Here is a 27,705-nt window from a genome sequence, read left to right on the forward strand (position 1 = left end):
TCGAGGTAACTTCCATTTTTATGCAATACTATGGGAGATTTAAGGCTCTGTTCCTTCCTACCCAAAGAGATGAAAGGCAGCACGATGGTTGCAGGAACTTCACATCTCAGTGCTGCTGGAATGTCAAGAAACCGAAATGAACTTATGAGCGGAAATCGGATAAAAGACCTTTAATGACTTACTGTTCTTCTGTTTTATCAGTTTATTCCTAGCCCCTCAACTTGTTTCCTTCACCCTTAGGCTGGTTGATTTAAGCCAAGAAGCACTTATTTTGATCGTTCTAATAAAGAAGATTTGCCCCTTATACCAATCCCTGAGGACTAGAGGCTCCTGATTCTCTGGCCATGAGCACTCCTCAACCCCTGATAAAGCAGCACTCTGATTCTAAAGCAATAGGACCAGAGGCAAAGAAACAGATGGGGGCAGAGGGGCTTAAGGAAGCCATTTAGACAGAGGATTGCCTCCTCCCACACCTAGAGACTCAGAGCAGTAGAGATGTTTCCATTTTAATATTTTGTTTCTGAGATAACTCTAGCTAAGAAAAAAAGAAAAGTAGAACTAATCTCATATTTCCCATTTCTCAGGCCTTTGTGATACAAAAGGACAAGAATCTACATGTTTAATTTTGGTCAGTGCTATTTCTTTCCTATAAAATCAGAAAAATCCTTTATCGAGTGTTGTATAGATACATCCATGGCCATCTCAGCAAAAACATCTTCCAACTCAAGGTCTTTCCATGGCCATTTCTTGGAATCATTCTCTATTTTCCTACTACAGGTTCTGCCTTGAAATATGTTTCCCTGTTAAAACAGAAATGACACTCTGAATATACTTTCCTCCTCCAAATAATCTCCCTGTTTAAGGGGTTTTTTCACCATTTTTTCAAAAAGGTGGTTTCAGAGGAAAGAAAAGGGCAGAACACCCTAACCATACACAGATACACAACACTGCTCAACCATTTCCAATTCAAAAATAAAGCACGGTTGACTGAGCTTGCTTCAGAACATCCAAATATTTACTAAAAGGAAATGATTCTGCAGGTTGAGGGGGAGAAGAAATGCCTAGGAGAACAGATTCTGATGAGATTTGCTGTTGCTTACACTGGTAAAAGCAACTTAACCAGACAAATAAGAGCCTATAAGTAATGGCAATTACTCCCAGGAAAGTGGTACTTCCGTAGGAGGAATGGTTTTCTTTATTTGGTTACCATTATTTTTCAAGAGACTTGGTACTACATTTAAAAAAGAAATTGAAGGCTAGAAATGATCAGGGGCCATGATGGAAATAGTTGCTCTGAACCCAGCCTAGAAGACAGGTCCACAGAGTCAGTCCATTCCCTTGGTTAAAACATCCCCTTCCAGTACAAAAAAAAAAGCGTGCAATTTTATGCCACAAAAAAATTGTTGTTGTGACAAAAACACTAATTAGATGTCTGGGGGGATGGGGAGATGCTCAGTTGTGGAATCAAAGAAAGTGTTAAATGATAGATGTGTGAATATACTATAAATGCAGAAGGAGATGAGAAGGTGAAATGCGTACTTGATGCCATAAGAAAAATAATTTGTAAATATTTGTTTTGTGATAAAGCTAATGTTTTTCAAAGTTGTTCTTGGAGAGTATAAATAAGTAGAAATGCAAAACAAAGACATCCCCAGAGAACAGACTTTTAAAATGCTAATCAAGAGAGTGATTTTCATAGAATATGCTTAATGATAATAAAATTAACATTGAGAAGAAAGAAGAGAAAGGACAAATGAAGTAAACACGAAAATTTTTCTTAGAAATACTGAGGAAAAAGTCTTTTAATGTAGCTTCTGGGTTAGGAAACACAGTCACATATTTATTTGCTTTTCGGAAAGTCTTACAGAAAGAAGAATCACATCTACCCAAAGCCTTACAACCCATTTTTACCCCCTTTTAACCTTGAACATTGTACTTTACAAACTTAAAAAACAGACTCCATGACTTCAAGAGCTTAATTATAAGATTCTGAAACTTTTCCAGGAATCGAGGGAACCGTATTTTCAAATTAATATCTTTATAAATTTAGTGTTAAACTGTTACTCAAATAGAATATATTATACTTTAAGTTCCCCTAAATACAAATATGCAAAATAAAATTAAGCCCATGATTCCTCACAGCTGAGATTACATTCACATTCCATATTCACAGTGAACTATGGCACACAGAGCAAGTACCCCTCAAAATGATAAACTTAAAGTTGACATATACAAAATCTAACAGAGACTTTATTTGAAGAGCACTTGTATCTAGGATGCCAACACCAGAAAATTCTATTTAAGGCCTGAGGAAATTGCAATTTGGTCAGCAGATTTTTATTGTATCTAATTGTCCACCAAACAGTCATTGTCTTTACAAGTGGCACTACATTCAACAAATATTTACTGAGCAATCACTATTTACAAGATGTTCTTCTAGGCACTGAGATTAGGGTACAAAACAGGGTCCACCATATTCCTTCTCTCCCAGAGTTTACAGAGGCAGGACCTAAGAGAGGAGGGGGAAGGTTTCTTAACAGGAGGCACTATTGACATTTGAACCAATTATTTATGGGGTGAGACCATCCTGCACACTACCACTAAAAGCCAAGAACAACTCCTAGTCAATGATGGCAACCAAAAACATCTCTCTACATCTCCAAACCTCTTTGTGGATAGGATATGTCTTCAAAGTGCTTAGATGAAGAAAAGAAGCTTTCTGTGCAAGATATGAATTCCCCCATCTGGGAGGGTGTTCCAAATTCAAGACTACCTAAGACTTCAGAAGCAGTCCTAATAGAGGTTGACCCTAAAAGAAAGGAAGGATTTTAAAAACAAAGTTATCCAGCATTTATTATCATTTCTTATTCATTCTGCCTTTGTGTTTCATCCCAAGAATTGAGAGGAAAGGGCAAAAAGACTAATTTCTAGGCTAGGAACTCCTGAAAGGTAGTGAAATGGCAGATTAGTTCAAATTCTGCTTGGTATTGGTATTTGCCTGTTTGCTACCTCTGTTTTTTTTTTTTTTTTAATTTTTTTTTTCAATGTTTATTTATTTTTGGGACAGAGAGAGACAGAGCATGAACGGGGGAGGGGCAGAGAGAGAGGGAGACACAGAATCGGAAACAGGCTCCAGGCTCCGAGCCATCAGCCCGGAGCCTGACGCGGGGCTCGAACTCACGGACCGCGAGATCGTGACCTGGCTGAAATCGGACGCTTAACCGACTGCGCCACCCAGGCGCCCCTACCTCTGTTTATTTTACAGTGATTCTTATGTGCTCAATGGCAAAACAGTGTAACAGAATGGTGCCTCGGAAATGAAGTAAAAGTTTTAGGACCTAGACCTTTAAAATACTATATAGAAAGTCACATTGATTCGTTTAATTATTAAGAACTATTTATTATAGGGGCGCCTGGGTGGCGCACTCGGTTAAGCGTCCGACTTCAGCCAGGTCACGATCTCGCGGTCCGGGAGTTCGAGCCCCGCGTCGGGCTCTGGGCTGATGGCTCGGAGCCTGGAGCCTGTTTCCGATTCTGTGTCTCCCTCTCTCTCTGCCCCTCCCCCGTTCATGCTCTGTCTCTCTCTGTCCCAAAAATAAATAAACGTTGAAAAAAAAAAAAAGAACTATTTATTATAAATACTGCTGAATTAGAAGTTCTATCTTATGTGTCCTCTCAATTTTTCCAGAGTCAGTAAGCTAAGTTTGCTTTTTGATACTTACTTTCAAATACAATATCCTGAAACTCAAACTCTCAGGCATGTATTTATTTTGAATATTTGTGAATAATTTGTTTGTCAATGAGAGGAGACATAGATAAATTTGTTCTTAAATGTATTCTAATGAATGACAAAGACTATTTACATTTAGGAAGTCCATTTGCTTTTTTGCTTGTTTGTTTTGTTTTGTTTTTGATGGTTTATTTTCCTAAGAAAAGCATCTAGAGTGTTGTAATGGTTTTAAAATATGTCCACAGATTTTTTTTGACAAAAAAAGAAGTGAAACTTAGGGGTGCCTGGGTGGCTCAGTCGGCTGAGCGTCTAACTCTTGGTTTTGGCTCAGGTCATGATCCTACGGTTCATGGGTTCTAGCCCCGTGTCAGGCTCTGCGCTGACAGCATAGAGCCAGCTGGGGTTCTCTATCCCTCTCTCTCTGCCCCTCCCCTGCTCATGTGCTCTCTCTCAAAATAAATAAGTAAACAAACAAAAAAGTGAAGCTTAATTCCCCTACTGTTGAGGGTGGGCTGAACTTAATGACTACCTTCTAATGAAAAGCACTTGGCAAAAGTGATAATATATCTTCCCAGATTGAATCATGAAAGACCTTGTGGCTTCCTCCTCCTTGCTTTATCTTGGATCATTCACTCTGGGAGAAGCCAGATGACATCATGAGGATACCCAAGCAGTCCTACAGAGAGGTCCTAGTCCTCACCAGGAGTGAGGAACATCTGTCAACAACCATGTGCTTCCATCTTGGAGCAGATCCTGAAGTCCAGTCGTACCTTCAGATGACGGGAGCCCTTGCTAATATCTGAGTCAAACCTTGAAAGACGCCCTAAGCCAGAACCATCTAGCTAAGCCATTCCCAAATTCAGACCCATAGAAAACAATAAGCTAAAAACTTTTTTTTGTTGTTTTAACCTGCTAAATTTGGGGGTAATCTGTTTCTCGGCAATAGGTAACTAATACCAGTGTGTACTTTCATCACTGGGGTCTAAATAAAAATCTAAAGTTCCAAGGTTATTTTTAATTTTCTGTATGGCAAACAATTGTACTCAGGTATCAGTGGCAGGCCCTATCTTTCTAACATCTAGATATACTGGACTCTACTCAGAGCCCTGTCACTTCCACAGTATCACCCTGGACACAAAGAACTGACCCTTGCCTTCTAGACCTCTGCTTCCCCCTAACCGGGGATTATCAAGGCATCCTTTCAAATAAATACAGTGTTCTCTTTAGTAGGCATTGAAGTTAAATATAACTTTCTCCATCTCATCACTCAATATTGTGTTGGATTTTAATGCATAGATTCATAACCTGTGAATCAGATTAATATCAACATATCCCAAAGTACCAGACCCATTTAATGGAACAATATCCCCATGCCACCAATTTTTATTGTATGTGATAGGCAGCTTCTAAAGTGGCCCCCAGTGATCCCCACAATCTGGTATTCATGCCCTTGTATAATCCCCTCCCTCTGATTGTGGGCTGGGCCCAGGGACGAACAGAATGTGACAAATATGATGGGATGCCACTTCTGAGATGGAGTTACAAAAAGACTCTGGCTTCCACCTTGTTCTCTCACTTGCTTACTCTGATGAAAGCCAGCGGCCGTGCCGAACACCACCTTGTGAAAGGTGCACATGGCAAGGAAATGAGGGAGATCTCCAGCCAACATCAGTGAACAATTGAGGTCCTCAGTCCAACAGCTCATGAGGAGCTAAATCTTGCCAACAATCACATTGCTGAGCTTGGAAGCGGACTGTCCCCTCATCCAGCCTCCAGGTAACTAGATAAGTGCTGCCCTGGTCAATACCTTGTTGCAGCCTGGCTCCAAAAATGTTGGATAATAAATATTTGTTATTTAAGAGGCTAAATTTAGGAGTAATTTGTTATGTAGAACTAGACACCTAATAAAATACAGAAAATGAATTAGCTTTAAAGCATAAATTATAAAGTACATGACTATCAAGTATTTCTAGAGCAAACGAAGCACTGTTCGCACAAAGCACTAAATAGTATTTGAGTAAGACTTAGTAACATCAAAGCCTGGATCATTCGATGCAAATTTATCCTGATATAACATGTGATTTTTTCCCTATGATAATTTCCCCCCAAATTATCTTTGTTGTCCACAGAAGATTGGGATGGGAATATTAACACAATTATATAGTCTTAAAATGTGTTTTAGAAATCGATTAAATAGAAACATATCTGGCATATACATGCCTTTTGAGCTCCTAACCTGGGTGTTATGAATTCACTATCTACCACATGTTTGATAAGCTTTTGTTACACCTATATATGTATGAAAAAGTAAATTTGGGAGGCCACTTATCAACACAATTGGTTTCAAAGCCATGAGTTTTAAAAAGGGAAAAGTAGCTAAGTTTTAAGTATTCTCTAAATCAGCATTTCTCTACATGTATTCCATGGAACACTAATCATACAGGTTATTTGGGGGTGGTATATTTTTTTTTTTATTTTTAAAATTTTTTTTTCAACGTTTTTATTTAATTTTGGGACAGAGAGAGACAGAGCATGAACAGGGGAGGGGCAGAGAGAGAGGGAGACACAGAATCAGAAACAGGCTCCAGGCTCTGAGCCATCAGCCCAGAGCCCGACGCGGGGCTCGAACTCACGGACCGCGAGATCGTGACCTGGCTGAAGTCGGACGCTTAACCGACTGCGCCACCCAGGCACCCCAGGGGTGGTATATTTTAAAAGGGTTTCATTGTTAAGTTAGTTTGAGAACAGGTGGGTGAATTGAAGTTAAAACAGGCTTCTTTTTTTGTGTATGGTATCTCTAGGCCTTTACAAAGTATAAATGTGTAAATGTGACTTTCCAAGATGAAAGTTATGTTATACAGTGATTGAAAAGCTCGTTTGGATGAAGGAATGATGCTTCTCCATGAGCCTGCACTGGAATCACCGTATGGAAAAACTTGAAAATTAAGAGTTTAATTGATGACCAATATCTGAAATGTTGTTCCAACCTCTCCCCTCAAATGTTAAGGTCCTCTCCAAATCTCCCTCATGGATTGGAAGCTATATTAGGTAAGAAACCAGAGGTCCGCATTTAAGCAGGTTTAATATCTCTGACCCTGGTGGGTTTAGCTTCAATCACAGGTGCTACAGGCAACACTATTAATAATTTACCTGCTCTTAAAATAGGATTCATAAATTATAATAGTAAACCCACACTAAATGTTAGTTATGTGCCAGGCTGTCTTTGGATGTAATATAATTTGGACAGATGAAAAAGTTGACACCCAGGGAGGTTACAGGAACCCCTTATGTTTGAACACTGCTGCTAATATCCATGCACCATGTAGACATGACAAAGAGGCTACTGTAATATGGACACAACATGCATCGGCTCACCAATTCAATAAAAATTTCATTATGACAGAATGAGCACAAATTAATGTCACACTCTATTAAAATTCATCTCAATTCAATGCTAAATTTTCCCCTATTGATCATTATTTTGTAACAACAGAAATATATTGGCATAAAATGCTTATGGCAAATTAATATTAATGCAGCAAGAATGCAATCAATGCTGAGATACAAAACATTAATAATCCATTAGGTTTCTCTTATAGTCTTCTGAACCAAATTGGCTATAAAATTCACAATGTTACTTTTAAGCTTTACAATATTAAAGTGAGATTTTTTTTTCCTGGAAGCTTCTATAAATCTAGTAAATGTACACTGAACTTGTATATAACACCAACCAGTAAAAGCACTTCTAATTGCCTTTTGCTTTTGTTAATGCCTATAAGTCCATGTGTGTTTTACACAAATAAGACTGCATGGGTTTTTAGAAATTAAGCATGAATTCATTTTGAAGAGGAAAAGGTCTTAACTTTAAAAAACTATCCCACCACTCAGGGAATTTTCCTAATTATTAAATTTTTACTGAGATATAGTAGAGATTACAACTGATGGCAAAAACAGGTCCTATACTCATTGAATAACCTACAAAGGGGTCCAATTTGTATCTCAAAGCTAATAGCCTACCTTTAAACATACACTCTACCTTGTGAGTAGGTTTAAGAAACCAAACAACAGCCAAAACAAACAAAAAAAACCTGGAAGTAGAACTCCTCTGGAGAGAAATAAAAAGAATGGTATGGAACCTGCCCTTTGTAACTGAAGCACAGAGGTAGTGAGAAGAGCTTGGGTTTTTTAGTTAGACTTGTTCAACTTCCATCTCCAGTTGTTTCACCTTCGACTAGTCACTCAACCTTCCTGAGTTATCTCATCTATGAATTGATAGGAGTAATAATACAAGAATTAGAAATAACATACAAGTACTGAACACATGAGAGCACTCCATAAAAGTCCTGAAAATACCAATTAAAAAGAGTAAATGCTAACACTTATTTTTGAAAACACTCTGTGAAACTATCTTAATAAAAAGAGGATGCCCCAGCAGCTGAGTGAACATACATCCGGAATGTGCTTGATAAGGCACAGTGAAATTTTAGAGATTGTTCTCCCCAGTTGAGGGAAAACCTTTAGCTAATAGGCAGCTAATCTTTAGAGCAGACAATAGGAGAGGTGAGGAGGAGACAACACCAGCTGATGTGGGGACGGGGCTGCATGAACAGGGTGGAGGTGAGAAAAGAAACCTGGGAGTAGATTCTTATAAATGTGGTTTATCACCGTGTCTTGTCTGTGTCTGTCTTCCTTGTTGCTTGGGAGCAACTCTGGAACTGTGTTTGTCTTGTCTTGGTCACAGTGCCCAGCACAGACATTTAAACATGGAGTTCCATAAGTGCCAGGGGAGGGGAAGAAAAGAATGAAGAGGTGAAGAAAAGGAACCAGAGAGAAGGAAAATGAGAAGAAAGGAGGAAGGAGAGGACAAGAAAGTGGTTACTGTCAAAAAAGAATCAGAAATTTATATTCTGTAAAATTTGCTCCTTTCTAAGTTTTTGTGTTTCTTCTTTTACTTAATTAATATCCATTCTTTGGTTCACCTGAATGAAAACTAAGAAAGCTCTGCACGGTTGGGAGTAGAATTATTGGTGATGGTGTCAGAACAGAGGCTCCAGAGAGATGGAGTTGGGCCATGAGATGGGGAGCCAGACAGCCAGTGTGCCCCTGTGATGGTTCATCCTTTCCTCTAACCCAAATTGACCAATCGAATTACAACCTGCTACCATCAGGGCAAGACCAAATCTTACCCATTTCTCCATGTAATCAATCCTCTGAAAGACTTGTCTGAGCTTCAGCCTTTTTATGCTTTACCTAATGATTTCTGAGATCCCAAATTCTATCCTTGCAATTCCATTTAATACATAGCTGTAAAACCTTTTGCTGCCATATTCCCTGCTTCAGAACCTTCCTTAAATCCTTTGTCCTGGCTTCCTTACCTGCCACATAAACTTTAAATTGAGTCCATTAGTTTTGATCATAGTGCTAAAGAGGCTAAGGGCAAAAGTTAAACACTAGAAAAAGCTTATAAATTCCTGGACTCACAAACATCAGAGCAGGAAAAGAACCTTAACAATGACTTAGTACAACCCTCTTATTTTACAGATGAGATCATTAAGGTTCCAAAAGATCAAGTTTGCATAGAAAAAAAGAAAAATCTCTACATGGCAACAGAATGACCTTTAATCTTCGGCAATCATCTTGAAAATTCTTGGGTTTTCTTTCCAAAAGTCAGGGAAGAATGTGGATTACATCACATAATTATCACCCTCCTGCAGGCGGCCAGGAAACCTCAAAGCCCTTTTAGGTTCTCTTCCTGTAATTACCAGTACCTTCCTCACTGCAGTATTTGTCCTAATCCTTAACCCCGACTTGCATTTCTTTATTTTGTCAGCTATGGAGGAGAAAAGCCATGAAAAGATCTTAATAGCAGGGAGAGTACAGCAGTGAGATCCAAGGACCCTAGAGACAGATGAAGCTCAAGCCCCAACTAGCTCTCTCACTTGGGGCAAATTTCTTAACCTCTCTAAACCTAAATTTTGTAGTGAGAAAAATAGGGTGACACTAGGTCCTACCTTATACAGTTTTTGTGAGGGTTCAATGAGCAACTCTGAACCAGTCTTCCCCTGTCACGATTTAGGCCCTTGTATGTAACATGTGTACAAGCCTAGACCCTTCCCCTTCTCATAGGGATGTCCTTCCTGGGTGGGAGAAATCTGGTCTCCCCTGACTGATGACTTCAGATGGAACTACCTCAGCCCAAAGGTCAGAGATGTTCTAACATTATTGAACCCCAAAAGGGAAGAGTGAAGATTTCATCTTTTTATTCTTAAAAGTTTCATGGCATCTTGTGGAAATATACTTTCACTCTCCAACCAGCAACCATTGTATACCAAGAACAGTATTGGTATTGTTCGGCCAAATAAAATCCTATTCCACTGCCATAATATATCTGTATTTCATGTATTTTCTTCATTTTTATACTGTATCTTATAACATGAATCATAAATACTTGACTCTATTGTCTATTCATCTGTTTTTCTTTTTGTTGATTGCAATGTAAGCATTTCCATCTTGCTACATAAACAGGTATGGTTTTACCATACAAATATTCATATCTCTGAGAAGAGTCAACAAGTGGTTCTTCTCAGAAAAAGATCTGGTCCATGCTGACCATATATCTCTAACACCAGAAACATACTTTTAAATAGCAGTTAATCTTGTAAAATATTCCAACATTTCTTCTCATTGGGTAACTCCACCAAAATGATAATATTATTTCTTATGTTACTGTAACATCCTGAGCATTTTTGCAAGTGTTTCTTTACTTATTCCTCATAATCTTAATAGGTCAGTATTGTTATGTCCATTTTTCAAATAAGATAATTGAGGTGCAATGGGGATAAACTTCTCTATATACCTCCATCTAACATCTATCTACACGTAATGGAATATCATTCAGCCATGAGAAAGAAGGAAATCCTACCATTTGCAACAACATGGATGGATCCAGAGGATGTTATGCTTAGTGAGATAAATCAGAGAAAGACAAATACTCTATGATATATCACTTATATATGGAATTTAAACAAACTGAACTCATAAAAATCAAAGAGTAGAATGGTAGTTGCCAGATGCTGGGGGTGGGGGGGTGGGAGAAGAGACGTGTAAGTGTACAAACTTGCAATTAGTAGATAAATGAGTTCTAGAGATCTAATACACAGTATACGGAATATAGACATTATTGTATTATAATCATCAAACTTGCTAAGAGACTAGATTCTATCCACACTAGAAAAAAACCCCATCTGGCATTTAGTCAGAAGCTATTGAGTGCCTTTGGGGAACTCTGGGCTCAGGATCCTCTGCACCTGGAGGGTATGAGTAGTAATAACAGGCAGCTGGATGTGGAAAGAATTCCCCCCCCCCCATTCCACCTGGGCACTGCTCTTCCCTTACTCCTATGTGCAGCACCAGACTTCCCCTGGGCTGGAGCCCAGCATCATCCCTGGCTCCTGTTTCTTGCCTTTGCTTTCTTTGATGAGGCTTAATGCTCAAGTCTGTGCCCACCCTTTGGTTCTGTGAGCATGTCTTTTATTTTGAGCCAGCTCTATCCCTGATGGAGCTCTACCCTGTCCCTTCTCTAGCACCCAACCCTCCCCAGCCCACCCACCTCTCACCAAACCCACATCCCACTTATTCCTTCCCCAGGCCTTGAGTTCATGCCTGGCCACATCTAACGTGAGGTCCTTGTTCCTGTCCAGTCATCCATGCAGGCTCAGCAACCCACCTCATTATGTGACACCAGAGAGTCACCAACTCCCGAGCTGAGGTCCCAGTAGAACTAAGAAACCATTCCTCTTTCAAAATACTTCTTTCAAAAATATGTAAGGAAGTCCCAACAGCCTTGACCAGAGCCAAAGAGAATTTGCATCTCAATAGCAAGCTCTCTAAACGCCTATTCTCTATCCCACAATGTACACACACCCAGGGCCCAATGAAAGGAAGTACTTTCTTTGGAAACCTAGACACTGAACATGCATCCTGATCTCAACCACTAATCCTAGAAGCCATAGTGACTTCAAAATTTTAATTGTACACATTCACAATGAATAGAGAGGCTGTGACAGTTATATTTAACTGTCAAATATGTTGTTTTTCCCTTACCGACAAGTATTGAAGACTGAGCTACCAATATTTGATTAAATTTATCCCATAATCAAAACTGGTTTACAAAAACCTAGTTTTATTGGAGCTAAGGCATAAGTTTAGAAAACAAAGAGTGTGGTTTGTCTTGCAATAGCAAAGAATACCAGGAAAGTTTGCAGATTTTTCCCTTCATTATGAAATTAATAGAGATTCATAAAAATTTGAAAAAAGAATGCCATTTCTAAAAGTATCCCATCACCATAATACATCAGTATTTCATATATTTACATCATTTTTATGCAATAGTTCTGTTTCTTACAACATAAATCATAAGTAATTGATTTGTTATATATTCAAATGTGACTTTCTATTATAATGAAAACATTTTTATAATGCTACAGTCTTATAATTATTATTTTAATGGTTGCATAATATCCCACAGACCGACCAAACTGGTTTACCTACCATTCAGGTAATAAATTGGATATATGGGCTGTTCCTAATTCTTTCCTGTTTTTTAATTAATACTGTTAGCATAAAATAATAGAAAATACTTATGTATTGGTCTCTGCCCCCAGTTCCTGGCACAGAACTCTTAAAACCCTTGTAAAGGTCCAAGTGATAAGAGCACTAGAAGAATCTTGGTATTTTAATAGTTGGTTTTTTGACCCTTCTTGACACAGAGCTCCTAAATCCCTTGGAATTTCCTGGTGATAAGAGTATCTTCTGTTCTAATGAGATGACTTTTGGTAGTCTCCTGGAGAGCTTCAAGATGGAAGCTGGTCACTCGAAAGACCAAGCCATGATTAGAAGCTTGGAACTTTTAGTCCCACACCCTCTCCAAATAATAGGAGAGGGGCTGGAGATTGAGTTAATGATCATTGCACCTGCATGATGAAGCTTCCATAAAAATCCCAAAAGTATGGGTTTGGAGAGCTTCTAGGTTGGTGAACACATGTACATGCCAGGAGGGTAATGTAAGTCAACTCCATGGGGACAGAGCTCTTCATCTTGGGACCCATTGAAACCTTGTCCTATATATGTTTTCATCTGGTTCTCTATCCATATCCAGGGTTGTTAAGAACTGTGATTTGTAAATGCTTGGTCAGGAACACAGGGAACAACCTGGAGCTTGTGATTCACATCTGAAGTGGAGGCAGTCTTGTAGCACTGAGCGCTTGTCGAATTTGACACTAACTCCAGGTAAACAGTGTCAGAATTGAATTGAGTCATAGGACATCCAGCTGGTCTAACACAGAATTGCTTGATGTGTGGAAAACCCACAGATCTGGTATCAGAATTGAAGTGTTGTGAGTGCAGTAATAATAGTGTGGGCATAAAGGAGAAACACAGGAGGGTTTTTACCAATTCAGCCAGTAATACTTTCACTCCATTTTTATGAATTTAGAATGTTGTCATAGGCTGAGGTTACAAAAATAAATTAATGATAAAGAATATACAAAAGGGTATAAATATTGATCTATATGCTAAATTTCTTTCAAAATAGCCATTTTTTAGAAAAAGTCTTGATTTTAATCAATTCTTATAAAAATTAAACTTTGCCATTTTAAAATTATTTTTATTCAATCAATTTATTTTTAATTTTAACTTGGCTTTCTTTGACTTGCACAGAGAGTGAAAAAAAATCCATATCTTTATATATTTTTCTACAAAGTTCTCTGAGCTCCATGGGGACAGAAACTGTATCTTTCAGTTCTTAGTATTCCTCATAGAAAATAGCAGAAAGGGAACAGAATTTGGAGCCTTACAGGCCTGGGTCCAAGTACCTATTTGGCTACTTATTTGATACGTGACCTTGGGCAACTTATCCTCTCAGAGCCTCAGTTTTCTCTACTGTGAAACAGAATAATCAGATCTAATTCATGCAGACTCAATGTAAAATGACTGGCATATCCCAAGAACCTAGTAAATATTAGTTCTTATCCCACACGTTATATATAAGAAGCACAATTCCTTTTGTAGCATAAGCAAGCTCATGCCTCTTCTCGTTTGATGATTGAGTTCTTAGTCTTATCAAGTTGGGTACATTTTACAATATTTACTGAATATATTTTTATTTTCTACTATTTTAGGGGGTGTGGTTACTTTGATTCACAAATTTTTGAATTCTGTTTTATGAGGTCAAATATATATTTTTTGTTGTTTCTTCTGTTAGGGTGGAGACATTTGATGCAACAAATGTGTGAGGCAAAGTCACCATAAGAGGAAAACACATAAAGGTATGTATCTAATTATACATTAGTTGCACCTCACAAGGATATTGCCATTGTTGGAAATCATTTTGAAAAGTTTTTAACAGAATTTCTGCCAAGTACTACCTTTATATAGACACACACACATGGCTTTTGGAATATAATACTAGAGGCTCAGATGGGTATCAATATGAAGAAATCCAACTTGATTTTTAAAAAATTCATTATAAAATGAGAAAACTTTTCTTCTGTGATTCATAAAACAGCTCCTGTAAGCAATTCTAAATACAAGATGCAACTATAAAATTATTTTGACAGATTACAGGCTGATAATATAATCATCCAATAGGACAACTTTGAAAAGCACTATATATAAATTCTAGATGTTCGCTATGAAAAGCAAGTGGTGTTTTTACTTTATATTCAGTCACAACTTGTAGGTCTTAAAGCAATAAACCTAGTGTCAAATGAATACCTTTTATAAAACTCAAGAAAAAGATGACCTTCTTTTGCATTGGAGATTTCTATCAGTACATCAATTACAAATTTCTAAAGTATCTATTAGTACTTCTTATACCATCTGGGATATACTTCAAGGGATAAAAGATACATATTTCCCCCAAAAGCTAATTGTGTCAGTTAATCATCAAAGAACTAATCACAAAACATATAATAGGCATAACTACACACTTATATCCAAAGAACTTCCCCTACAGGTATAAAATAGAGGCTGTATGATATAGCATTAGTATCTGTAAAAAAAGACCAAGATAAAGGTAAAAAAAAAAAAGACCAAGAAAATAGCAAAGAATTTCAGCTGACAATATGCTTTGTATGAATTAACGATGTGGCCACCAAAAAAAACAACAACAACAAAATGAACAAACAAAAAAACACCCAAAACCCAAATAAGCCCATATTAGTCTATGTTCCTAGGAATACAGTATCACAAGCCAGGAATTGATAATCACTTCACTGTAGCTTGCCAGACCCTAAACTACAGCTTTCAATTCTGTGCAGAGCTCATTAAAGAGAATTATAAACAAATGGGATTGTGTTCTGCAGTGTGCAAAAAAGACAGTTTGAGGGACTCAAAACTCATGCCACTTGGAGCCTGGATAAGAAGAGCTGGGAGAGGCAAACGATGGTAATTTTGAGATATTTTAGCCCGTCATGTGGATAGGAGATTTGACTTCTTCCCTATGGTTCTAGGAAGCTAAATATGAACCAATGGTTACGAGATCAGACCAATATAGGTCAAAGTTTTCCAAAGTTGACGGGGCTGCTTTCTAAGGTTATGAGTGCCCTATCATGTAGAAGTATTCAAGCACAGACAACAGGCATTTAAACACTAAGATCACTACTATTAAGCTAACTTCTCCTTCAAGTGGCTAATGCTGGTTAAAACCAGTGGTTCTCAAACAGTGTGCATCAGAATCCCCTGGGTGGCTTCTGAATCTGGAAGCACAGATTCTAGACCCGCCTTCACAGTTTCTGACTCAGGAGATCTAGAGAGAGACTTGAGAATTTGCATTTTGTAACAAGTTCCCACTTGATGCTACTGGTCCAGAGAACCACTTTGAGAACCACTGGATTAAACAAAACACTTGGGAGGGATGCCTTAGCAATTCTAACCTGGCAGAAAAGTTTGGGCGAGGTGACTTTTCCTTCAGTCCTGCAGCAGTTATAACACATTCAACAGAAGACTGTGTGGTATGAATTATAAGGCCTATAGTAAAGGAATATAAGCAAGTACATTGAGGAGGGAAGGAATTAAACCAAAGCTTGAAGGGAAAGTAGAGCAAAATAGGTGAAAAAGAGGAGGAAGCACAAACTGATCAAATGTAACAGGGTTGAAGTTACATTTTTTAATATTAACTGATTGTTTTTCCAGAAATGTTGCATCCCCATCCTCCACACCCCACCCCCAGCCCTGCTTCACCATTTCCTTCAGGCAGTCAGCCCACTGGTATGCATGTCTTGCCTTGGGAAAGGTATGTAGCAAGAGAAAGAAAAAAGTCTCTTGTTTTTTGACTTTCACAAGTTTAGGCTCTTAATAGAAAGGGAAGGAGTAATGCCATGGAGAAAAGGACTAGGGTGAGTGAAAGCAAACTGTCTCCATTCTGGAGCTAGAGAATTATCCTCCAGCCTTGGGGGAAAGAGACAGGTGAGGACAGAGTGGAAAGAAGATTCCAAGGCATTATGGGCTTTTCACTTGATGCCTTGGCTCACCTTACACCTCTAGGGCCTGGATACAGGGAAATGCTGTTTTTACTGAGATTGAGTTTCCATAACCCCTCAGAATCATGGCTTGAAACGGAAGTGGAACTATTAGAAAAATAGTCACATGAATTGCATACCTCATGGTCTGAGATGCACCTGCTACAGGAATATAATGTGCTCTTGGAATGAAGAGGAGGCTTACCTGGCTGGGAAGAATAATCTGAGAAGAGAATGAGAAATTAGGGCGGGTAAACAAGATGAGACCAGAATATGACAGACTTTGATGCTTAGGTTTTAAGCTCCTGTACTTAAAGCCAAAGCTATCTGGCCTGTAGGATCACCCTGAAGCCTGCCCAGATTTCTAGTACCCATTTCTCAACCTTTCTTTCCACAACTTAAGGACAAGCTAGCACTTTTAGCATACTTCACTAGGACACTAACAAACCCTTGACCCTTTGCTGAAATGTAAACTGAGAGGTCTCATCTCTTTACCATCCAAGAACTTGCCCTTCATTTAACACCTGGTAATACTTACCTGATGTGTTATAGAATTATTTTAGTCAACTATTACCTATCCATAGTCACAAAAGTTAGTTATAAATTAGCCTCTATATTTTTAAGTGGCTGATGTTCTTTTGGTCGATGTCAGATGAATTTTAAGTATTGGTGATCTTATTGGTTGGAAATAAATGAGTCTCATCTTCAAACAAAACATGCATTGTTGTTATATCTTCAAGGGAGTTCTCCCAATATCATTAGCTGGGTTTGGGTAAACCCAAAGATTTATCTGGATATCGTCTGAAAAAAATTCCTATGGTCATTAGTTTGTTAAACTTAATTTTCCAAAATCTACATACAAATGCCAGTACTTAACTAAAAAAAAAAAAAAAAAATCAATCTGATTTAAAAAGGGGCAAAGGACCTGAATAGACATTCCTCCAAAAAAGATACAAATTGGGAATGCAAGCTGGTGCAGCCACTCTGGAAAACAGTATGGAGGTTCCTCAAAAAACTAAAAATAAAATTACCCTACGACCCAGCAACTGCACTACTAGGCATTTATCCAAGGGATATTGGTGTGCTGTTTCAGAGGGACACATGCACCCCCATGTTTATAGCAGCACTATCAACAATAGCCAAAGTATGGAAAGAGCCCAAATGTCCATCAATGGATGAATGGATAAAGAAGATGTGGTATATATATACAATGGAGTATTACTCGGCAATCAAAAAGAATGAAATCTTGCCATGTGCAACTACGTGGATGTAACAGGAGGGTGTTATGCCAAGTGAAATTAGTCAGAGAAAGACAAAAATCATATTTCACTCATATGAGGACTTTATGAGACAAAACAGATGAACATAAGGGAAGGGAAACAAAAATAATATAAAACCAGGGAGGGGGACAAAACAGAAGAGAGTCATAATACGGAGAACAAACAGAGTTACAGGAGGGGTTGTGGGAGGGGGGATGGGCTAAAAGGGTAAGGGGCACTAAGGAATCTACTCCTGAAATCATTGTTGCACTATATACTAACTAATTTGGATGTAAATTTTAAAAAATAAAAAATAAAACAAGTTAAAATTTTAAAAAGCTAAATTAAAAAAAGAGATACAAATGGCCACTAAGCAGGTGGAAAGATGTTCAACATCATTAATCATTAGGGAAATGCTTTGGATGTCAAAAACAAAACAAAACCAAAAACAGAGAAAAAACAACAACAAACAGGAAATAACAAGTATTGACAAGGACATAGAGAAACTGGAATCTGCGTGTGCCCTTAATGGGAATGCAAACTAGTGCAGCCACTATAGAAAACAGTGTAGCGGTTTCTCAAAAAATTTAAAAAAATAATTACCATATAATTCAGCAATTCCACTTGCAGGTTACCCAAAATAATTAAAGTCAGGAAATTGGTATTTGTATACCCATATGGCAGCATTATTCGAAAGAGCCAAAAGGTGGAAGCAACTCCTAACCATCAACAAATGAATTGATAAGCAAAATATGACATATGCATACAATGGAATATTTTCAGCTGTAAAAAAGTAGGGAAGTTCTGACACATGCTACTTCATGGATGGACCTTGAGGAAATTATGCTAAGTGAAATAAGCCAGTCACAAAAACACAAATACTGTGTGAGTTCACTTATATGAGGTATCTCGAGTAGTCGAATTCATGGAGACAGAAAATCATTCGTTGCCAGGGGATGGAGAGAAGCTGAAAAGAGATCTGGAGATGGATGGTGGTGACTTTGCACAACAAAGTGTAAGTATTTTTTGTCACTGATCTGTAACCTAAAAAATGGTTAAGATGTTAAAATACACACATACTTCAGACGGCAATTGTTTTATTAGTGAGAATGGTTATGCTTGTAATACTGACAACTGGGTTGCATTTTGAATGGCGGGTTAGTTTCTTTGCTCATTTTTAACATTGGAATCGTCATTTGGGTATTAATTTTCAAATGTATGTATGTAACAAAGATAAAATCCATTATCATATTTTTTTTAAAAAAGCAATTGCTTAATTTAGACACTGATGTAGGCAGAAAGATTACTTAAGAATTGCAGACACTTACCAAAGATTGCTTCCCCAAATGTTAAATAGATTTTACCACAAGTTCAAACTTACAATGTTCTTCAGTTTAAAAATCAAAGATCTAGATTATCTTGTTGCCTCTGGATTTAATTTGGCATGCTTTATAACATACTGGCTGATCTCAAAAGTGTTACTTTTTATATCTCTTGTAGCAGAATGAGAAAAATACTAACAGATCGGATATACATAGATTTATAACAATGGGCTTGCCTTATAGGACATTAGGTGAGGTGACTTCCATCTCATTACTCTGATCCTAAAACTAGTATCCACTATGAAAAATCCACTTTATCTTTTGTCTTCCCCTCTGTGCATGAAACATTTATTTATTTGGTTTCCTGAAAGTTAAGAACATTATTCTGAGAATTGGCACTTGCTGCCCAAAGTCATTCATTTACCAACTGCAAAGAGAGAAGCTCAGGAAGAAGGCAAGAGGAAGAAACAAAGGAAGGAAGGCTTAACAAAAGAGTTAAACACAATTTTCAAGATAAACTGAGAAAATTCATTTCTAAACTTCTGGCTTTGGTTCTGCAGGGTTTTCTAAAAAAAAATTAATGTTTATTTTTGAGAGAGAGACAGACAGAGATGGAGACAGAGACAGTGTGAGCAGGGGATGGGCAGAGAGAGAGGGAGACACAGAATCTGAAGCAGGCTCTAGGCTCTGAGCTGTCAGCACAGACCTCAACACAGGGCTCAAACCCATGAACCAAGGAGATCAAGACCAAGCTGAAGTCAGAGGCTTAACTGACTGAGCCACCCAGGCGCCCCTAGTTTTGCAGTTTTAAAGTCTTTAAAACACTTATGCAGGAGCTAGAAGTTAGATTCAGTGCATTAAGAGGGTAAAGAGAAAGGCAAGAGAAGTTACAAAGAAAATGTAAAGCTTAAACAAACAGCGGCCCTTCCATGTTCCTGAAATAAATAAAACACAAGCCAACCCAGAATCTTGACCAGGCACATTGAGCCAACGCAAGCATCAAAGCATACTCAGTGTCCTATACTTTCTGTGTACCTCTGATGAGGCCAGAGCACAGTGCTCTCCCCAAAATGATCTTAGATTCATAGCAGCAACACATGCAACCTTCCGTCAACAGAGCCATGAAAATAGCATTGGCCTTCATGTCCACTGGCCATGTCCTCAAAAAAAATCAACGAGAACTAAAAGCAAACAAGCACTGTGCCAAAAAAATTAAGTAACAGACTTTTGACACACTTCATGACTTTACACATTTGATATATTTTTAAGAAAGAAATCTATGCTTATTCATGAAAAATTGGTTCTTAACAATAAGAGATACATTTAAAAAAAAAAAAACCTGGTGTATTCATTTCACAGAATATTTACAATATTTAAAAGACATAATGACATAGAAAGTTTTTAATATAACGTCAAAGACTGTACAAACTGATGAAAAATATTAAATTACGTATTTTTCAAAAGGTAAAATGACTATGAAATAAAGAAACACTTGTTAAAGATTTTTATTCAATTTGTTATCAATCATTAAATGAGGGAAGCAGGCAAATGTCTCAACCAATTCAAAGAGGACATTAAGGAGCCACAAATTTACATGGAATAAATGAATACTGAAATAAATTACAAATGGACACAAGACTGGCTTTTTCCTGGTGATGGGCGTCTGGGGTGGGTATCTTTCCAGCATGCACAGGTCATTTGCAAGTCTATAGACAAGGATTATTTGCATAATTAATTTGTCCACTATCCACAAAGTACGGAGTGGAAAAACAGCCCTAATCATAGACAAAAGCTCATTTCCCTAAAGTAGTATTTCTCAGTTTTTTTTTATTACTTTCCAAAACAGACTTTTCAGACATTTTTACCTCATCCTCTCCCTACTACCAAACTAAATATCAAAGAATAAGATTTTGTTGAGTAAAACTGAACTTTTGAAAGCCACAAACCATTCTAATAACTAGGAATTTTTTCCATTCATAAAGAACCAATTTTTGCCTTGTTGGGGCAATTGAGAGCCCTTGCCTTATAGGACAGACAATCCGCAGAGGTCCAGTATTCCTGAAAGGATATCTAGCAATCTCTTTGGGATGCCATTTTGTAAAACCACTATATGAAATATAGCTGTTACATGTATATATTATTATACACATACATTATCATACATATTATATATATATGAGCTTAAACGATAGTTTGTACAGGGGTCAGCAAACTATAGCCTATAGGCCAAATCTAACCTGCCTATTTTTGTAAGTTTTATTGGAACACAGCCACATGCATCATTTACAGATTGTCTTGTCTTCTTTGACTATGACTACTTTCACTCCACAAATGCAGAATCCAGTGGTTACGACACAGACTGTAAGGCCAGAAGGGCCTCAAATATTTACTATTTGTCTGTTTACAGAAAAAGTTGGCCACCTCTGGTTTATGCTAAGCTGCTTATAGTAATTAGCTCTGGTTAACAGGATAATGAACTATTTTTTCTTTAAAAAATAATCTATATTTCCTAGAAAGGTTTTACTTGCTGGTGGAACAAAAACTTCTAAAAATTATTTATTACACATAGATTGTGTACAAAGCACTTCAGGAATGAAAAAATAAGACATGGTTCCTGCCTTTTAAAAAGCTTCTAATCTAACGTTGCTGAGGTAAATTGGTTGTGTCTGCTGTCAGGGGGCTGTTGTATATAGTTACTGAAATCGGCTAAAAACAGAAGTAGACAGGGACAGCTAGAGGGGGAAAAGGTATTATTAGTAAACATGAACTGGGTCAATGTAAGTTTTAGGTTAAATTTTGGCCTTTGAAGACTTAAATATTAAGGGAAAAGCGTATTTAATAGTTCATCATGATGGAAGTATTTACTTCAAACGGTTGTAAGAATAAAGGAGGAAATGTGCTTGCTATAAACATTATCTTTCCATGCAAACTTTATACTCACTGAGGTCGTAAAATTTAAAGGTATTCTAAAAGCCACCGTGAGAATATATACAATATTTCAGGACTTAAGCTGCCGTGATTCACATAAATCTCTAAACTATTCCTATCCAGGTTTCAAGATATTGTAACTTAACAGAGCAATTCAAGTGAATATGTGGTATTCCATTCAGTTCATCCTTTCCAGCTCCCAGGAACTTCCTTCTCCAAGGACCCTATCCTTGAAAGTTCTTTCTAAAACCTGAATGTTAACATTGTAGTTCCCTCAGAGGCTGTTTATCATAATATAGGACTCTTGGGTACCTACAACCAGACCCAGGCAAACGATCTGCACACTGCTCAATTCCAAGTATTGAAGACTAGGGGCCCCCCAATCCCATATATTTACTGAATAAGACCTTTACCTATTTGTAGGATAAACAGGTAACTTAATGAGTCTCTTAGAAGATTCAAAATGAAATTTTCTGTTCAAAATTTTTCAAGAAGTAACTCTATAGTTACTAACATTAAATTCAATTCAATAGTCATGTAAACACCTAACATCAGCCTTTCCCAATCATGTTATCATAGCATTATTGCGTTCCAATCCATCATGAGGTGTGTCTCCAGTAATCTGTCACTAATAAAGGTTAAAGTACTAAAGCTTGCAAATTATTTACTTTTTTCAGAAATTAAAACTGATTGAAGGTTATCTCTATAATAACCATCCCACTCACCTGCCTTTCAATATGTTGAAGAAAGAAGACATTAAGGCCAGCAACGTGGACACTCCCACAGGGGTGTTCGGCTTGTGAACAACATCTGCCATTTATCTGTACCATGCTGTAAAAATGGGTTTTAAACTTGTAGACAAAGGGAGAGAATCAATGGGGAAAGAGAAAAAAGGAGGAGGAGAATATAGAGGGGGATTGAGGGCAGTGGGAAGGATGGGAAGAAAAACAACTTGAGGAATGAGAAAGGAGGAGGGCCCCCAGGACAAAGAAAGAATGATCAGGAAACCAAGGGAGCAAAGTCTCAAAAAGGGGGTGTGGTGGGCAGTGTCAATTGCTGCTGAGAAATTAAGTAACACGGGTGATGTGAGGCAATTCAATGTCCCTGGAGACCTGAGTAGGGGCAGAAAGCTGACATTAGAACCTGAACTGAAGAGTTAAAAGAAAGGAAATAGAAAGAGCATCTATAGACTCTTCCTTACTGAAGCCTGGCCTTGCAGGGAAAGAGCAAGATAGGATGATGGTAGCTAGAGAGAACACTGAACAGAGGCAGACGTTTTTAAGGATTGGAGAGACCTGAGCATGTGTGTAGGCTCCAAACAATAAACAGGGATAAGTTGAAAATATCATGTAGAGAGGAAATAATTACTAGAACAAGGTTCTATTCCCAGAAAGGACAGAATGAGATAGGATCATGAACAAGGATTGGTCTTGAACAGACAAAGGCACACTTTTCCCTCATAAACTGAAAGTCAGAAGGTCACAGTGAGTTCATTTAGAGGTCAACTTTTTGTGAAACAAAAAAGCTAAGGCTCACAGCCTCCAGATCTGCTTTCTCAGTACAGGAAGGGCACAGTCATCAGGAGAGAGGGAAAGGACCAGGGTGGGACCTGGATAGCGGTAGTAGAAAGTAGATGAGGGGGATGAACAGAAACAGGTAAAATTACTGCTGGGGAGGAAGGGGTGGGCTCCCGAGTCCCCTGATTGACAGGAGAGAACCAGAAAGAAAAAAGAATCACAAGCACAATCCTAGGGAATGTACACATTTTCCAGAAGAAAGGGAGGAGGCCCCAGCAAAGACATCTGAGAGATAATGGACAGAGTAGTGGGAGGAAAACTACATTGCTGTAGAAGCCATGGTAAGGAGCACTTAAAAGAAAGACCAAACAGGAAAAGATGGAGTTGATCAATGGAATCCAAAACTACAAACAGCTTTGGATGATAAATAAAAAAAAGAGCCATGGGGCGCCTGGCTGGCTCAGTCCAACTGGATGGTTAAGCATCTGACTCTTGGTTTTGGCTCAGGTCATGATCCCACAGTTAGTGATATTGAGCCCTGAGTTGGGCTCTGTGCTGACAGCATGGGGCCTGCTTGGGATTCTCTCTCTCCCTCTCTGTCTGCTTCTCTCTCTGTCTCTCAAAATAAATAACCATTTTTAAAAAAAGAAAATCCACTAGATTTGGCAACAAGAAACTCACTAATAGCAGAGAGCTTTTCTATAATGGTAAAGATTAAATGTGATTTCATGGACTAGTAGTAAAGACTTGAAGGCAGCTGTAGGAACACTTTTACCTTTCAAGAATTTTAGGAATTAATAAAGTGTGAGATTAATAAAGTTTGAGGAGATGGTGGTGTTTGGAGTATTTTTTTATATGAGAGAAAACTGAACATATATATATGCCTGTATGTGTATATGTGTATATGTGTGTGTGTGTGTGTGTGTGTGTGTACTCACTGTAACTCAACAACTCCACTACTTAATAGGATCATTACAGGAATTAAATGAAAGCATGTTATGAACTGAAAAGTACCATAGTAATATTAGGCGTTTTCTCATTATACACAAATTCTGATTTTTTTAAATGTAAGACACATCCTTATGTTTCTGGCCATTGAAAATTCCATTCATGTTTTATAGGAGTGTAGTCATGAATCAATGAACTTTATCTTCAGGGCTCTCTCCTTGTAGCTCCTAGAATTCTTGACAGCTCTGTAACGTGAAATCTCCAGACAAATTGAAACCAACAGTTGCCATCTTAGAAGTTGAAAGGACAAAAATGGAAAACTATGTTAAACTGATTTCTGTGGTTCTCATACACCTGCAGGTTATAGGGACAAAATACTGACTCTGGGGATTAGCTTGAGTTTTCTTTCTACTTTGGGATCTGTTGTTAATTTAATGAAACACATATTTCTGCCAGGCAAGACCCAGGTAAGGCTTAGGTCAAGTTATAAACCAAGTTATATACTTTTATCATATCTGACAGCAGGAAAAAACCATGTCTGAAAAATGTCATCATCAGAAAAAAAATTGTATGTTTTGCTTTGGGGTCTTTGGCTTGAGGTCTGCCTCCTATTTTAAAACCACTAAGGAGCCAACAAGTTTGTCACTAAAGGCTAGTAATTAAATTGTGTGTGGGAAAAAATAAATAAAATCCAGTAATGAGATTACATTACACTGTATGATTTTGTCTGAATATTTTTGTGAGAGCGGATTCTCAAACCCTTGATATGAAATCAGTGGGCCTTTGGAACAGAACAATCTTCCTATTTTGCTGCTGTTTTATATATTTGAGAGCAAGTAATTGAACCTATATTTCCTCATGTATAAAATGTAAATAATAAGAATTATCTTATAAATCTGAACATTCACACCCTTGTTGGACACAGTAGGCAATGAACATTTTATCCCCGTCTGCATGGAGTTTGGGAAATTCAAAAGGCAGTATTACTAGGATAGCACTGAACAACTTTGGCACTCAGACTTTAGCTATGGATTTGAAACAGAGAATCTGTGTAAAATCAAATTACAACCCAGGCCATGAAAAGATAAGACGGGACTTACAACAGACTCAATGTTAATCACATTAAGGAAAATGGGGACAAAATGGAAGTTGAAAGATGTGAATGTTACTTTAATACATATTATCACTCTGAAAATACTTTGTGTTTTATAAATTTTGGAAGGGTTTTTCTAAATATTTTTAAATTAATTTAAATAGTTCATGTCTCTTTACACCTTTTAGTACAAATCAACATATAGCTTATTAAGTCTGTATTTTAGGGAGCACAAAGAAAAATAACTTTATGTAAATCCATATTAGTTTAAGTGAGGCTGCTTCAAATTGGAAGACTTACATAAAACTATCAAATGTAATATTTAGCTATCACAAATTCTCTCACGTCTAGTGAATTTCTTGGGCTGTCACACATCTACTCTGAGTGTAAAGATGCTTAGTCAGAACAAGGACAACCTTCTATGCCAATCTTACATGAGAAGCCAACTGGCAGCAAATCTTCCAACCCATCATATGCTGCTGTCTGCTAAAGACCTGAACAGTGAGGTGAGCTCCTGGAAGAGCAATGAGTCACAGGCAATACCTGCCACATGCATTATCCTCAAGGTAAATGCATGTCATGAGACAAGGCCCTGGAGACCTAAAATAGTCTGAGCCTGTCACTTAGTACCCAAAGTAATTACTCAAGAAATAGCTCTTTCTAAGGGGACAAATTACCCCATCAGCATAAAATGACACTCTTGTGAGACTGTTGGATAATGTCTTTTAAAAAAAAAATTCTGGGGCACCTGGGTGGTTCAGTTGGTTAAGTGTCCAACTTCAGCTCAGGTCATGATCTCATGGCTCGTGAGTTTGAGCTCCGCATCAGGCTCTGTGCTGACAGCTCGGAGCCTGGAGCCTGCTTCGGATTCTGTGTCTCCCTCTTTCTCTGCCCCTCCCCCACTCACACTCTGTCTCTGTCTCAAAAATAAATAAACATTAAAAAATTTTTTAATAGATAAACATTTAAATTTTTTTTTAAATTCCTGGTGGTCACCTTGACGTGAAAATTATACATTAAAATCACACCAGTAAAAGGAGGTCAAGAATGGTTTTCTAAAATCTCTTCTCAGTTCCAATCTAGGTTTGAAGTCACTCCCACAGAAGGATCCCAGTAGAAACTGCTCAAGAGAATCCATAGGAATCAACTTCCCAGGAAACTAAAAAGTAAGTACCTTAGAAAGACCAGATGGCAGGGTTTTCATGGGAAGAGGCGAGATGAAGAAGCCCCACAGACCAGGTTCTCATGCACATGCCTGCTGAAGAGACACATCCTGTTGCAGAGCACGTGAAAGGAATGACGGAACACAAAACTTTAAACATAGGTCAGGATTAACTAAAGCCCAAGTTTGCCAGGTATATTAGTTTCCTAGAACTGACATAACAAATTACCACAAACAGGTTTAAAATAGCATAAACGCATTACATAACAGCTCTGAAAGACATAAGTCTGAAATTAAAATGTCATCAGGGTTGGTTTCTTCTAGACGTTCTGAAGGAGAATCTGTTCTGTTTCCCTCTTAGCCCCTAGAGGTTGCAATAGTCCTTGGTGTTCCTGGAACTGGAGATGTATCACTCCAATCTCTGCCCCTACTGTCACATGGTGTTCTCTCCCCATCTGCGTCCAAATTTCCCTCTTCTTAGAAGGACACCAATCACTGAATTAGGTTCCATTCTAATAAAGTATAACCTCATCTTAACTTGATTACATCTGAAAAACCCCTTTCTAAATATTACATTCACAGATACTGGGGGTAAGGGCTTGAACATACCTTTTTAAGAGACACAACTCAGCCCACGTCACCAGGTCTTTCAGAAGCAACCTGGCCATCTATTACCAATATGGTCTGGGACCTTGTGGCACAATGTAAAGAATTAGTATGTTTAAAAGCTCAAAGCAACCTTCAAAATCACCAAACCCAACTCTCTTACTTTATAGATGATTAACATCTTTCTTTTTTTTTAAACGTTTTTATTTTTGAGAGAGAGAGAGAGAGAGAGACAGAGCACAAGTGGGGGAGGGGCAGAGAGAGAGGGAGACACAGAATCTGAAGCAGGCTCCAGGCTCTGAACTGTCAGCACAGAGCCCAACGTGGGGCTTGAACTCACAAACCATAAGATCATGACCTGAGCCAAAGTCGGATGCTTAACTGACTGAACCACCCAGGCACCCCAGATGATTAACATCTTTCTAAAGCAGCAATTTACAACCAACTGTAATTTTCACACCGAGGGTACAATCCAGTTGTGAAGTTTGAGGCAGTAAACTGTTATTAATAAAAAGCACTAAGCAGTAAACGTGATTCACTTTTCTCATATACAAGGATAGATTAAAGGCTGTGCCCATAATAATCTCACCCAAATTCACTTGCACTTCCTTCCTAGGAGAGA

Source organism: Lynx canadensis, chromosome F1 (genome assembly GCF_007474595.2).
Source record: "Lynx canadensis isolate LIC74 chromosome F1, mLynCan4.pri.v2, whole genome shotgun sequence".
Taxonomy (NCBI): domain Eukaryota; kingdom Metazoa; phylum Chordata; class Mammalia; order Carnivora; family Felidae; genus Lynx; species Lynx canadensis.